At 37.1% G+C, this 16,514-nt stretch overlaps 1 protein-coding gene across 5 annotated transcripts in view; it reads left to right on the top strand.

Annotated features, from left to right (window-relative positions):
* Tbc1d5 (TBC1 domain family member 5) overlaps positions 1–16,514 on the top strand; it is a 452,807-nt gene that overhangs the window by 293,137 nt on the left and 143,156 nt on the right. The window lies entirely within an intron of this gene.

Here is a 16,514-nt window from a genome sequence, read left to right as displayed (position 1 = left end):
GAACTCCTGGGCGTAGTACTCAATAAGTCCAGGCAGAGGTTCTCAACCTGTGGGTCATGCATAACCTCCTTGACCAACCTCTGTCTCCAAAAATATTACAGTATTATTCATAACAGTAGCAAAATTGCAGTTAGGAAGTAGCAACAAAAATAATTTATGGATGGGGTCACTAGGACACAAGGAACTGTGTTAAAGGGGTGCTGTGTAAATCATTTATGGTTGGGGTCACCAGCACACAAGGAACTGTGTTAAAGGGTTGCAGTGTTAGGACGGTTGGGGACCACTGCTCTAGGTATTCTGATCTTCCTTTTCTCAGTTTCCTCGCATGAAATATGAAGCACTTTTTGTTAGCTTCTTAAACAAGCTCTTTCCTGCTGCACATGCATTTTCTTCACCTGCTTACTCCCTCTAACTCGGTAATTTGTCTTGGCCAGTAAAACCTTAAGATGGTTGCATTACCAACTCCTCGTCCTCAGTTTGTAGTCATGCACCCTAGCTCTCCATCTGTCCTGTGATGGTGGTGGAGGCCCCCATTTCCACACGTGTCATTCATTCTATATCTATCTTGTCATTCTGTAGCAAGGATTATTGTTTATTCTTTTTGTATGCTTTGAACCTCTCAGATTGCAACCTTTGCAAGCAAATCATTGGTTCCTGGTCCCTTTATATCATGTTCTACTCCCAGTAAGAGGAGGACACAAGTGTGAACTGGAAGCACAGGATCCTTCCTTATTCCCCTTCCGTTGTTTACACACAGAACATCTTTCTGGAGAGCTCTGAAAAGCTATAAGGTTTGTAAACAGTGGAACTGTTCACCACTTTACCAAAGTCTAAGAAAACTACCAGGAAACCTGCCTGCTGCTTACTAGCAAATACTTTGAAGACTTTATGTCGCAAAAAAATCATTATTTAAAGTAATACTTTTCTCACATTAACATTCCATTTGAAAATGTAAATTTGCTTCTGCATTTCTTAAATTCTCTCTTGCAAGGCTCTTGATTGTTACATTTCTAGCATTATTTTAAGATATAATCAACATCTTTGTTTCTCCTTAAAATTATCACTGATAATTAACAAGATTATCTCCAATAATTAACTGAATTATCTTAATTCTCTTGGAAAAATTAACTACATATGTCATGTATATATACTTAAGGTGGTAAATTTGGGGCATATAATCCATTCATATATACATTATATATATATATATATATTCTTTATAGTACCATTGTTACATAGCTCTATGTCAGTATATGAAAAATCAATTTCTCTGAATACTCTATCAATACATGGGACAACATAGATGGTCAGTTATTACTAAACAAATTATTTTCTTCAATCACTTTGTTTTTACACGTTTGGCACAACGTGGATTTCCAGAAAATGCTTAGCTTGATGGGTCGACACATAAGCTATTTGACATTTGTTCCCAGTCAGACCGGATGCCACATGAAAAATTTACTCAGGCAAGAGACTCCCAGGAATAAACAGTTCTCTAGTGTTGCTCACAGGGGACTCGGCAAGGTGAGCGGAACTTCAGCTTGTCACGGATGCACTGTTCTGACAAACATAAGTAGATGCTAATGGCTAAATCGTGACAGAATAAAGTCCCACAACCATATGGCTAATTGCCACAACAATATCTTCAGTGTTATTAATCAAGTTTTCATAGTGTGCCATGATAATTGGAATAATTAGAAACAGCATAGGCATTGCTTATCTGCCACATATTCTACAGAAAGGGACCTCAAACTACAACAGTCAAACTTCCAATACTCTGTTGTTTAACCTTTTCCTCAAAACTGACTTGGTAAATTAATGCATTAACTCCATGCCATTGGCATATTTTGTGTTAGCTTCTACAAGTACGCAAGTCACTAAGTGATACTACTGAAGCTCCATAGTCAACAGTTCTTTGTGATAAGAAATAGATATGTTCATTTTGGAGATTGTAGCTTGAAAAATGAATTTCTTGTTTACTAATATGGATGATGCTTAGTCTTTTTTGTCATACCCTTTTTTATTCTTTGAGAATTCTGTACAGTAAGTTTGATCATATTCACACCCTCCCTACCTCTCCCAGATACCCCAAGCCTTCCACCCTATTCTCAACTCATTTAACTTTGTGTCCTCTTTGGAACCACTTTAGTCAAAAATAATAAGAAGAAAGTAGTCAAATAAATTAAAAAATACTTACATAACTATGTTTTAATGTGATATATGATTTTGAAGCTTTAGGTTCACTAGTTTCTTCAGTTAAAAAATCATCTCCAGATTTTCTAAAATAAAAATAACAGATTAGAAATGCTATTTAATTACATTCCTTGGGATCATCCAAGTCAGAAATCATTGCTTCAGAAACTTCTGAACTCTACAAGATTTAAAACATGTGTTACTTTATTTTATTTTGAGTGACCTTCCCCCTATGACTCTCTGTTGATCCAAAGATACAAAATACATATTAGAAATATCGGAAATTAAAGATAAGAAAGTAAACTGTGATTTTTCCCTTCTATTGATTGATACATAATTTAGTTTTTTATGAGGTCCAATTGTTGGCTTTAATTTCTAGGCAGATTGAGCCCCATTCAAAGAGCTCTTTCCTATACCTATACCTTATGGTCGCTAGCTATTTTTTCTTCTAGGAGTGTGAGGTTTCACAGTTAGGTCTTTGATCCATTTAGAGTTAATTTCTGTGCAAGGTGATATGTAAGATTCTGGTTTGATTCTTCTATGTGTGCACGCTTAGCTTTCCTAGCACCATGTGCTGGAGCCTTTGTTATATTGAGCTATGTTCCCTTCAGGTCTGTTCTCTCTAAGACTTTTATCATGAATGCGTGCTGAGGCCTTTTCTCCATCTGTTGAACGAAGCACGTGATTTTTTTCTTTAAGTCTTTTTATATGACTAATTATACTTAGTGACTTAGGATATCCAAGTATCCCTCCATCTCTGTAATAAAGCCATCTTGATTCTGATAGATGATGGTTTTTTTGGTTTGTTTTTTTGTTTGTTTGTTTTTCGAGACAGGGTTTCTCTGTGGCTTTGGAGCCTGTCCTGGAACTAGCTCTTGTAGACCAGGCTGGCCTCGAACTCCCAGAGATCCGCCTGCCTCTGCCTCCCCGAGTGCTGGGATTAAAGGCGTGCGCCACCACCACCCGGCTAGATGATGTTTTTAATGTATGACTGTATCTGGTCTGTATTTTATGAAAGGTTTTGGGGTATGTGTTCATTGGATGTATAGACATGTATGTAGTTTTCTCGTGTCTTCACCTGAGTTTAGCATTAGAGTAATGCCAGCTTTATAAAAGGAGGTCCAAAAGTGCTCCTTCTGTTTCCATTCTAAATAATGTAAAGTGTATTGCCTGTATATCTTCTCAGAAAGTCTGGTTGAATCCTGCGGTAACTCCATCTGAGCTGAGGGATTTTGTTTGTTTGGTTAGTTTTTTTGTTGTTGTTGTTTTGTTTTGTTTTGTTTTGTTTTTGTCAGATGGCTTTTGTCAATATCAATTTGACACAGGACCAAGCTTCACCCCCACAGCATCAAGGCTGAGGAAGGCATCCCACCATAGGGAATGGGTTCCAAAAAGCCAGCTCATGTGCCAGAGATATATGTTGGTCCCACTACCAGGGGCCCCTCAAACAGACCACCTACGACACTGTCACCCACATGAAGAGAGTATACACTGGTCTCATACAGGCTCTCTAGCTGTGTGCTCTTCTCTGCCCTTCTCTGCATGTCCTTAGTGACCAAGTGCCACTGTTTTTCATCTAAGCATCAGCACAGGGAAGAACAGTGAGAAACCTTAAGGACAGTCCACATCCAACCTTAACACTTTACTATTCCTCTATCAAGTTCTCTTCCTGCCATGGAGCTGTTTCTAACTTGGTGCTTCATTCCTTATTTTTTTGTTTATAATCCTCAAACTCTTCACATTAACTTATTCCCTGATTTCATTTACATTTACTGTCTCCTTGCATTCTTTATTTCAGTATCACATATAATTTATTTTATAATTATTCACCTATCTTAGGCCCTAATATACCACATAAGTATGGGAAAGATGGGTCCTACCTCTTGCTCATTGATGTATCTTCAGCATTTGGAGATAAGTCTTCATTTGCATATTATTTTTTATTGTTTTTATTAAGCTGTATATTTTTAGCCACCCCCTTCCTCTCCCTTCCTCTTCTACCCTCTCCCATGATACCCATCCTCCCAATTTACTCAGGACATATTGTCTTTTTCTACTTCCCATATAGATTAGATCCATGTATGTCTCTCTTGGGGTCCTCATTGTTGTCTATGTTCTCTGGGATTGTGATTTGTAGGCTGGTTTTCTTTGATTTATGTCTAAAAACACACTTATGAGTGAATAAATATGATATTTGTCTTTCTGCGTCTGGGTTACCTCACTCAGTATATTTCTAGCTCCATCTATTTGCCTGCAAATTTCAAGATGCCATTATTTTTTCCTGCTGTGTAGTACTCCATTGTGTAAATGTACTATATTTTTCTTATCCATTCTTCAGTGGATGGGCATTTAGGCTGTTTCCAGGTTCTGGCTATGACAAACAATGCTGCTATGAACATAGTTGAGCACATGTCCTTGTGATACGCTTGATCATCCTTTGGATATATACCCAAAAGTGGTATTGCTGGGTCTTGAGGAAGGTTGTTTCCTAATTTTCTGAGAAATCGCCATACTGATTTTCAAAGGGGCTGTACCAGCTTGCACTCCCACCAGCAATGCAGGAGTGTTCCCTTTACTCCACATCCTGTCCAGGATAAATTTTCATCAGTATTTTTGGTCTTGGCCATTCTTGCAGGTATTAGATGGAATCTTAGAGTTGCTTTGATTTGCATTTCTTTTAATGAGTATTTATAAAGGAACAGATTACATCTCACTGTCTTAAAGTTTTCTCATGCAAAGTTTCTAAAGCTTTCATAAGCCTTTCCATTGTAGCAAGCCTATTATAGGAAGAACAGTTTAGAGAAAGGAGAAACCTGAACAAACATTTATTACCTTGATGCCTGGGAAGAATAGAGTTGCCAGGTGCTGGGTGTAGTCAGGAGAGACAAATGTTAACTGCTGTGCAGAAAGGACCGCAAGAGATCAGAGTTGATGGGAAGGAAATGAAGTTAGAGCACTTCCTTGTACCTGATCATGATACTAGAGTTGGCTGTTAGAAGGTGGGTCAGGAGGCAACAGGAAAATCCAGCAGACTCCAGTAAAGAAGATCAATGGGTTCAGCCAGATTCCGAGGTCACTGTAAGGACATGGACTTTTACTCTGAAATGATAGTCATTAGAGAAAGTTGTACAGAGATGTCATCATCTGACTAACCCTTTGAAAGGATGACTCTGGAATCAGTAAAGAGAACAGACTATAGGAAAACAAATCAGAAGAAAGTAAGTAAGGGAAGAAATATGTAATTAATAATTTTTTCTACTAGAAGTATATTCCCACTAAAATCAGAGATTTTTGTCTGTCTCAATTGCTGCTAAAATTTTACCATTTATAATAATAGTTAATATATTTTCGGCTCTTAAGTATTATTGTATAGAAAATTAATTTTACAAATTAAGCAAGTGCTTAATGAAATGGTGGTACCCATAGAATTTGTTTAAAAGTGCTCAGGATTAAATATGGTATATGAAAAGGAAAAAGGAAGATACCAAGGTCCCTGGCTTCTGAACAGCCAGAATTGCACTGTTCTTTCTCTAGTCAGTAAGAAGAGTAAGAATTTGGCAGTGGCCATTTCCGGTTTTCAGCAACCCCACAAATCCAAGTATGGTGAGGTACCGGCTTTAGGTAAGATGGAATAAGCATACTCCATTAATTCTGTAGGAAGTTATATCAGAATAATTTAAGCAGTGAGCCAAGACTGGTGGGGAGTAGATAGCAGCATCAACATTGAAGGAGACCAGAGTTTTAAGTACCACCAGACTAGCAGTTTGCCCATCCCTCCCAGTATCCCAGTCTGACTAGAACAGGGTTCTGATCTCTGACTCATCTTTTCTCTTAAGTCAGTTTCTCATTGCAGTCCTTTGTAGGAGGTATTTGTTTGCATTCTCATAGCTGTATCTACTGTACTATAAGAGATAAGTCAGTCATATAAAGTTTATTCAACATTTTCATTCAATTTTATTGTTATAGTTCTATATCATTATCTGTTACCTTTTAAATGTGTTTATTATGTGTATGTGTGAGCATTGCATAAGCATGCCACAGTGCACATGGGATTCAGTTAGCAGGCTACTTTCTTGGAATGGTTCTCTTTTTCCACCCTGTTTTGAAGCAGGTTCTCTCTTGTTTCTGCCACTGTGCTGAGTAGTCTATACTTGCTGGCCTATAACTCCTGGAGTTCCTAGTTACTGTGTCCACCTTCCATCTCTCAGGAGGAGCGCAGGGACTACAGACAAGTGTCACTACGTCCAACTTTTTATTTAGGTTTAGATCAGTTCTTCAAGCTTACATGAGAATTGCTGTTCCCCACTGACCCATCACTCCACCCTTTACTTTGTTTGTGGGAATCTCTAGCCATCATGATTTTTATGCCATAATTTTCTTGTAGTTGTCATTTTTATAGTCGGATATGCTGAAGAGTAATTTGACCATCAAATGCATTTGTACTATGGTGAATTTCTTTTATTTAACATGTTCCTTGTGTCCTTTTGTAAGCATTTATTCCCTCAGCCCTTCCTGAATCCTTGACTACCACTAATTTGTTTGGGCTAACTCTATAGCTTTGTTTTGCCTTTTATTTGTACAATATATAAAAAGAATCACGTGGTATGAAGCCTTTTGAATCTGTTTTCTTTTGCTTATAATAATGCAGTTAAGATTCATCATGTTATATCAGTAACCCTTTTGGGTGGATGAATAGCATGTTATCATTTGGATACGCCACAGACTGTTTAAGTACTAGCCAGTCAAAGGATAGTTGGGTTTTTCCAGTTTGGGGCAAATATGAATAAAAACTTAAATATTCACATGAATATTTGTGTGAATATATTACTCTTGGATAAATCTTGGGGAGGCAGATTAGTTGGTTGTTTGGTAAGTATATGCTTAACTTTATGAGACATTCACAAAGGGCTTTTACTGCTTTCCTAAAATGGCTAAACCATTCTGCATTAACATAACAATATATGAAAGTTTCTATTCATTTTAGTCTTAATCTCTACTGTGTTTTGTCATTTGTAGAAGCCATACTAAAGCAGGCCCTGCTAATGCCTTACTCCTAGATATTTGAAAGGTTGAAGTAAGAAGGTCGCTCAAACCTACTTGGGCAACCCAGGGGAACTTTCTCAAAAGCAAATCAAAAGAATAAATACGAAGAATCACTCTAATGGATATGTAGTAGTATACCTTGTGGTTTTAATTTGTATTTCCATAATAATTAAGTTTACTGAGCCTCTTTTGTTTGTTTGCTATTAAATAATTTCTTTGGTGAAGTGTCTATGCATATCTCTTCGCCTGTTTTATAAATTTGAATATTTATTTGTTGTGATAGAATAGTTCCCTGTATATTCAAGAATAATGTCCTTTGCCTATGTGTTTTTTTCTCAATGTGTTAACGTTTTTATTTTCTTCACAGTTTTAATTAAAGATAAGTTTTTAATTTTTATAAAGTCCAACTTACTAATTATTTACTATGAATTTTCTTTGTCCTAAGAAGTCTTTAGATACACAGCAGTTTCTCTACTAATTTTCAAGATATTCTATATTTGTGATCTTTAAAATGTTTGTCTATTGTTAATTAAATATATATATATACAGTGTGAAAAGTAGGTAAAAGGTTAATGATTTTATAGTGAAGGTTATTTTGACATCATTTTCAAGCAAAGCTATCCTTTCATGATTGAATTTCCTTAAGTTTGTTAGTCCGAATCACTAAGATGGTGTTACTGTACTGTCTTGATTCTACACTTGTCTCTGTACCTGTAACCAGACCTAAGACAAAAAACAAGTCTTATGTCTGCTGATTTGGGCTGATTATATCCAGTGATTGGAAATGGTACATAATATACTGTGTTTACACTTATGTTTTTAAGAGGTTTGTCTGTGCATTAAAATATCCCCATTATGAAAGTATATTTGCTCCACTTGATGAATGGATTTCTTGTAAGGGAGCAGATCTATGATGGGAAGAAAAATTCCTGCCTACTGTATGCCATGTTATACTTCAAAATACTCTTTTCCATTTGCAATAAAAAAAATATTTGCTCTAAGTTAGCAGAACAATAACCCAGTTTTTATTTTAATCCATAGAAAATAATAAAAGGATTAATCAAATGTGGAAGGTATATTTTGGAGGCTGTGATCCAGAAGCAGTACTTTTGTCTACAGCTCAATTTGGAGCATGTTAGGACCAAGGCGTAGCCAAAGTAACTGGGTGTTGATGCTGAGTGTAAATGTGTTTGTCTGTAAAAGAACATTTAGAGTATGTTACCTGATATTTCTGCTACTCCGTATTCAAGCTGCTTTATTTACATACCCATTACTTTATGAGCATGTATACCTCAGTGCCCTTGGTAAACTTAAAATTTGACTGAGCTTTTGTCTTCTCCATTAGCCCAATAGCCAAGTCTAGACTCCATAAGTCCTTCCCAAAACAGCTGATCAAAATTGGCAGTTAATTTTTCGTTGTTAGTTTTTATAGTTTCCTTGATGAGTTCCCCTGAAAGGAAGAACATAATCTTATAGGCTCCTCTGGCTGTGATTCCACTGAATTCTGACTAACTGGGGTTCTTATGAAATAGCAGGTTGTGGCTCATCTGGATAAGCCCTTTGGAAAGCTTTTGGTCAGAGAAACTGAGCTCGCACACAGATAACATGGGATAATAGATATTTTCACCCTGAATACTGTAACCTTGCCTTCATGTGGAAAGGTGAATCTTACGTACTCACCAGAATTAGATTTATTTCACACCTGGCCCCGCAGAGATTTCTGGTTCCTGCCTTCTCCCTCGGAGGTCCCAGACACACGTTTACTGTCTTTAAATGTATGAGTATTCACACACACACGCACATATGTTTACTGTATGTGCCTGTTACCTGTGACTGAAAATAATGCATACTAACTATATCTTCTACCATTGAGCTAATATATCATAGATAGACAGACAAAGAATAAATCCTTCATAGTAAATTAGTGTTTAAAACACATCCACTTAAAAATGTTCACCTAAGTTAATATGCTGGGGGTTTAATAAAAATTAAAATGACCCATTGTCTCCTCTGGGATGGAAGGGGCATAATTGCCCTTTCCTTCTCTTCTCCTCTTCTCTTTTCTTTTTCACTTCCTCCCTTCCCTTCCCTCCTCTTCCGCCCTTCTTCTCCCTCTGTCTTCCTACCCTTTCCCGTCTATCTATCTATTTATTCATTTATTTAACATATCAGATGTTTAGAAGTTCAATCAATGTTAGAAGAAGTTTGACTGGACATTATTTTTATTCTAGATATTAAAATATCTGATAGCCACTGTGCAATGACTAGACATACTAAGGAAGCTAATTTAAAAGCATATGTCTTTAAATTAATTAATATTGGAGAGACTGGAATAGGTATGATGTTCTTGAAAATTTAGAACTTTTTATGTTGCCCCCACACAAGTATTATCAGTCTAGCCTGGCAACTAAAAGTATCAGTCTACATCTAAGTCTTGCACATCAGAATAATCTGGGGATTGGCTCTTGCAAGGATTCAGAAGGCCTTCAATGTTAAGATGATACATGATAGAGTTAGAGACTACTGTTGTAACTGGAAAACTCACCTACTACTTCAGTCCTTTTCCCTCCTTACAAAGTAGCATATCAGTACATGGGAGAGTTTTAGAGTAGATAATACCAAATATGTCTCTCAAACCTTAATGTAAATGCACATCCATAAGTACTGAGAGTCTGCATGTCTAAAAGGCTCCTGAATAGTGGCATTGCCCAGGATCACACTTTGAGTACAGAGTAAAGCTGAGGAACACACCTGAGCTGTGAGTATACAACAGAAATGCCAGGGTAGGTCCAGGATGGCTAAGGGGCCCTGGAGATTTAGTACTTAGTTTGTGAGCCAGCAAACAAACACATGAGGGATACTTAGGGGAAATTCAGTGAACATCTAGAATGCCTGTGCATAGGTGAAGTGTAAGCTCATTATCTATAGGATCCTTGACCAGAAAGAGCTGACCGCAGGAGGAAATGCATACTAACTTACTGAGCATGCTAACACCCCTCACAAATATCTTCAAGGAATGTGCAATCTGTTAGAGAAAGAAAAGCAACCAAAACAAACTTATCAGCATTATCAGGGGCTAAGGTTTGCCCAACAGTGCCTACCTGAGAAACAGTGACATGTATCAGAGATGTGATGTACCTCCATCCATCAGGCCTGTATACGGAGAGAAAAAAACAGAAGAAAGCATCTCTGAAGAATAACTGGAGGGTTCTCAGAGCTGTAGTCTGGAGTTAGGTGCCAAAGGAAATCATGTACCCCTGCTTCCCTTAATTATGGGTCTGTCCAGCTCCTATAACAACATATGAACAGTCTATGAAGTCTGGTACACTTTGTTTTTGCTATTTACTTCATCATTGCTGGAGTTGAGATTAAATGCTTATGGAAATGTGACTGCCGTCTTTCCTTCATCACTAAATAAGTTCTGGTGTTTCTCAGCTTTGTGTTATGTCCAATGTTAGTTCTTCCAGGAGTGCACACTCACATGTTATACATTGTTAGCTCTTCCAGGAGTGTATACTCACATGTTATACAGTGTTAGCTCCTCCAGGAGTGCACACTCACATGTTATACAATGTTAGCTCTTCCAGGAGTGCACACTCACATTTATACATTGCCGTTAAGATCCCACTTGCTACTAAAGTCAAATAGCTTATTCCTTTTAAAAATGAGTTCCAGGTTAAGGAAGATGGGCACTATTACTTTGAACAATTCTTTTCATTTTTTTTTAGAAAATTGATTTGTTAATTCCTTTTTCTAAAGGTAAAGTAAGAGAACAAAATATTTGTTAACTCTCTGGAAGTAGGAATTGGAAATCAATTTAAAAATCAGTGTTTACAAAGCCAGAATTAATTTTTCCAATATGATCAACAACTACACTTGAATTCTTTGTGTCATTCACCTATAATAGTAGCCTTTAAGTAATTTGCTCCAGAAAATGCCAGGAAGCTCATATGTGTCTGAGCACAAGGTTGTGGAAGGGTAGACAGTCTTTCTTAGTGACACTTTCCCATAGACTCTTCTTAGTCAGGGTTAGAGTTTCGGCTGCACCCCACTTGAGTGAGTCCTCTTCTACAGCTATACACGATTTTCACTCCCATTCATTTGACTTGACTTTACTGGTAAGTTACATGTGATAAAAATTACTCAGTCTTTCAAATACCATACTTCTAATAGTAGGCAGTACTTGTAAAATGGCAACGTTCAACTTGTGGGTTACAAAGTGTTTGGGGGTTAAACAACCTTTTGCAGGGGTAGCCTAAGACATCTTTATAACAGTAGCAAAACTGCAGTTAGGAAGTAGCCATGAAAATAATCTATGGTTAGTTGTTACCACAGCATGACGAACTATATAAAATGGCCATAGCGTTAGGAAGGTTGAGAACCACTGCTCTAAAGGAAGGGTAGAGAGAACAAGGGGTTGAGAATGTTCAAAGATCATACAGCCTTATGATGCCTTAAGATCACCTTTATGCCCAATAGTCCATGGGCCTCTTTATTAAAGGCTTATGCACTGCCCTCTGATAGAGCAGTGAATTCTCCCTTAAGTCAAAATGACTCTTTTAATGGTTCAAGTATATATGCTTGTTTGCTTAACTTAGGATTCATATGTGTTCTTTCAAAACCAAACCTGGCCTCAGTTCAACCTGTGGATCACAAGAAACAGGAAGTTAATTTAAATTTGTTTTTTTTTTTTTCGAGACAGGGTTTCTCTGTGGCTTTGGAGCCTGTCCTGGAACTAGCTCTGTAGACCAGACTGGTCTCGAACTCACAGAGATCCGCCTGCCTCTGCCTCCAGAGTGCTGGGATTAAAGGCGTGCGCCACCATCGCCCGGCTTAAATTTGTTTTTACTTCCAATATTTGTGAATTTTATACATGATTACTGTTTTTACATATTTCCCACCTCTTTCTCAACCCCCTCCAACTCTTCCTATGTCTCTGTACTCCCTCTCAGCTAGGTGTATCTGTCTTGTTCGTCTATACTCCCTCTCAGCTGGCTGTTTCTCTCTCGGCAGCCATTCATTGCCTATAGCTGTTCATCTAAAAGTAGGAACTTGTACAATTTCTTTATCTACATTGACAGGTCAGCTACTATTGTCATTAGGAATCCCCCTCTTCTGTCTTGTTGTCTGAGCCTTAGGTGTAGAGCTTGCAATATAGATGTACCATATGCACCATATTGGGCTTGCAATATAGATGTACAGTATGTACCATAGTGGGATCATATGCCCTGTAGGTTATTCTCTGTGTTTATTATCAGTTGTGTATCTCTGTAAAAAGCCCCTACTGCATCTGCTGCCTAAAAAAAGCTTCTTTGAGGAGAAGTGAAATGACACTTATCTGTGTGTAGAAAGGTATTTAGAATACAAATAAAAATCAGTTGGACTTAGGAAAATGGCAGAACTAGGTTCTCCTCTAGAACCTATGACATCTCCACCCATGGGTAGTTGACTAGGTCTATAGTACCAGACATGAATTCTCTACTATTGAGCAGGCCTTAAGTCTACTTAGACAGCTGTTTATTATCCCCAAGCTAAAACTGTCATTATTGTACCATAGGCTCATCTGGTTTGCCAGGCTGGCCGTTGTTGAAGTTCATAGACTTTACTGCTGGATGTAGAATTTTTTTTTTCCCCCCTTGGCAGCTTGCATAGCTTCTTCTGATACTGTGAGATCTAGTTCTTAAGAGGAAGCTTGCGGGTCAGTTCCTCCAAAGCCTGTGCCCAGATCATGTGGTGTCTTCAGCAATAGGATTTGACCTTCAAGTTGTGGGAGATGGCCAGAGACAATGGCAATAGCTGTGTCATGTGGAGGTTCTCTTGGACTTCTGTGACCACCAGTTCAAAGGGAGACTTTTCATTCCTGGCATAGGTGTTATTGTTACGTGTGGATTTGTGAGGGAGCATTATCACCCTGTTTAGCATAACTCTGTTTGCATGCTCTGTCTGTCTCTCTGTCTAATGATCTGTGTATCAATCTATCTATGAATGACTAGATTTTTGAAGTCTTACCAAGCAGGTTATATATCTTCCAAGAGTAAATTCTACAGAAATTTTAGAAAAGTAATAAATATGAAATTGGAAGCTATTTTACCATAAATTCTGTGTGATTTTAATTTTAACAAATATAAGAACTAACGTTGACAGTGTCAACTTGTGACCCAAGCTATAATAACTGCAACTCTTCAGACTATTATCACAGGATTTATATAAATACTCAAAATCGGTTTATTTCATAAGAATTACAGGAAAACCCAGTGTAAAAAAAGAGCCTAAACTGAATCAAGTAGGTATTTAATCTCAGATAAATAATTTCATGACTTACTTTTGGTTTTACTAAAAGAATTTGGATTCTGTATTCAAGAATAAGAATTGAATATTTAAAATTTTCTGGCTTTTAAGAGTACAAGTTAACAGAAAGCAAAATCCAGAATTTATATACTTATCTTTATATAAACGTATGTATATATAAATATATCATTGATCAAAAATAGGACATTTTTGTTGGTGTTTGTTTTGTTTCAGTTTCTTATGTTTGTTGTTTTGTTTTGTAAGTCAGGGTTTCTGTGTAGCCTTGGCTGTCCTGGAACTCAGAGATCTGCTTGCCTCTGCCTGTGGAGTGCTGAGATTATAGGTGTGTGCCACCATGCCTAACTAGGTTCTTTCCTGGTATGTGCTACATTAAATTGAATGCCTTTTACTACCTTGTTCTTGTGTGTGTGTGATAGCCATATCCCATAAAAAATGGTCATTAAAATATATATATATCCCTCTGTGCCCATGTTGGATAAGCAAGTTGGTCATTCTCATGAATCAGTTACCTCTTGGTGTTTGTGTGCCATTCACCAGGCAACAACACCATTAGTAGTTAGTGATCCCCCAGGAGAAGCAGTTTCATTACACAGCTGACAGATGAGAGCCACCAAAGACTGTCCTGTCTCTGATTAGTTAATTACTAACTTTAATACTTTGGATAGCTGTTCTTTTTGTGTATCTGTAATTGCTACATAGGTCTGTGTCATCACAAGCCATGAAGTGTATGAGCATTGCTACCTTCAGGTGAAGTATCTGAAAAGCAAAGTTAATGGTATCAAGCAATTAAATTGAACTGTCTTTAAGGAAAAGAAAGGTTTACTGCTACCCTTAAGTGTAAGTTCACACACACTGAATATTTTTAACTGCAGTAAGAGCATGTTAATTGTAGACATAGTGTCTTTCTGAGGATCTAAAAGCTTACTGAAAGAGTATCTGTTAGTAACTCATTTCAAAAAGCACTGAAATTTTCCTTTGCTTTTAAATCAGTGGGAGAAAAAAATAAAATAGCACATGAAGGGGTTTTTTTTGAGTATATTTGTAGAGTAAATTGACCTTGAAGTAAAGTGATTATTGATAAATTCCTTGTTAGTTTCTTACTATTGCTTTATCTTACCCATTAGTCTTAAAAGTTAGGAATTTACCCTTAATTTTCCCATAGTATAAAACAGAAAATATGGGTTATACTTTAGTGTTTACTACATGTACAAATTATTAGGTCTTATATAAAATTTAAAAAATGGTACAAGAGACAAAAGTGCTTAGAGCACAAACCTGATGGACTGATTTCTGTCCCCAAGCTCCACAAGAAGAGAAGTAATCCCTGAAAGCTGCAGTCTGCTGTCACATGGGCATTATGACATGCACACATCCACACCATGCACACGGTGACGACGATATGAATTAATAAAAAGTAAATATTGCATATCTAGCAATAACCTATCTTTTCTTACATATTTTTTTTTCATTTTTTGAAATGGAGACCATTTTCTGAATGTTTTTATTTTCTGAATGTTTTTATTTTCTGAATGTTTTTATGCCACTATCACTAAGATCAATTCTTGTGGTTCTGATTAAGCTGGACCTTTGCTTTTCGGTGGCATGATGGGTGACTTTACAGTGCAGTTAACAAAACCCTGGTACATAGCCCGGAGAGCACTGAGTGAGTCTCTATACACTTTGCAAAGACCTTTTCAGGTTTCCCCCTCGCTTTGCCACTCCTCTCCCCTATCTAAGCCTCCCCTACCTTGTGTGTGTATTTGGTCCTCACTCTGGGATTAAGAAGCAGAGATTTGGACATGGTAAAACCTCAGTGAAGCAATGTGAAAGCTTGTAAAATAGCACATCAGACTTCACATTAATCAGAGAAGTGGTGAAGAAGACGTTAACCATGTGGACTGTTGACTGTGAGGGGTGAGGGTTGGCCTTGCCCCTGTGCAGTGCTGCAGTAGACACAGCCACATGCAAGTGCCTGTGAGCACCTTTTGAAGCTGAGCACATAACCCTCACCAACAGGAATGCTGCAGGAGAAGTTAGACCAATAGCTGGCCTGTCATCAGAGAGTAGACTAAAAAACAATCTGATATTTTCTTCCTCGTCAAGGATTAACATTCATTCATTTTATTCATTGATGGATTTTTTTTCCAGTTGTGTCAGTTTAATAACTGCAAGTAACCGCATCCTAAATGTTTAGTCCTGTAGTGTAGCCATTTGTGTATCCATTTAAAGTCCTCTGTGCTCCTCTCTAGCTCTCCCGACACTCCTGCAAAACTAATTAATTCTTCCTAATTTAGAAGAACGGCCCTTTAATTTAGTCAGATTTTTGTCCTTTTTGAAGCAGTACATATTAGCCTCAGTGATTTGTAAGAGTTAGAAGTACAGAGTAGTTTTTCTTAAGCTACAAAGATGAAAAATGCATCTTGTGTTAGCCACTCTTTTAGCAGTACACTAAGATTTGAAAGATAGAGTAAATGTTGTCGAAATTATTACAACATTTAAAAAATATTTACCTAGGCATCTTTTTCATGAAAAAGAATGAGTAATGACTGCAGTAGAAAATACAGTCTAGAAAAATATCTTGATGAATTTGATGATATGAATCTTAATGTTTTTATCACACAATTTCTAACAACTGTGGTTAGAGACTATTTTGACACAGCTGTCATTCTGCTGTAATATAATACTCCTGGAGCCAGCGTTTATGCTTGGAGGGCTTTGTTTTACCTCACTTTACCCTACAGATAGTTGGATTTGATTTTAAAGTTTGCAAAAAAAAACAAATAGTAAGATCTTTGTTAATCATGTATGTGTGATTCATTTTTAAAGAATTTACTTCATATTATTTGCTAGTACTGGACATTAAAATCTTTGAATTGTCTACAATATGCGAGAATTACCTAGAATTCTTGCTGAAGTTCTTGAGGAAAGACTATGTAAAAGAATTGTACCCCTATTGCATAAAATTTGAA

This window comes from Microtus oregoni, unplaced genomic scaffold (assembly GCF_018167655.1).
Source record: "Microtus oregoni isolate MIOR12 unplaced genomic scaffold, Mior012 000007F_ref0000211, whole genome shotgun sequence".
Classification (NCBI taxonomy): domain Eukaryota; kingdom Metazoa; phylum Chordata; class Mammalia; order Rodentia; family Cricetidae; genus Microtus; species Microtus oregoni.
The sequence above is the reverse complement of the archived record's forward strand: the minus strand, read 5'-3'. Positions and strand labels throughout refer to the sequence as shown.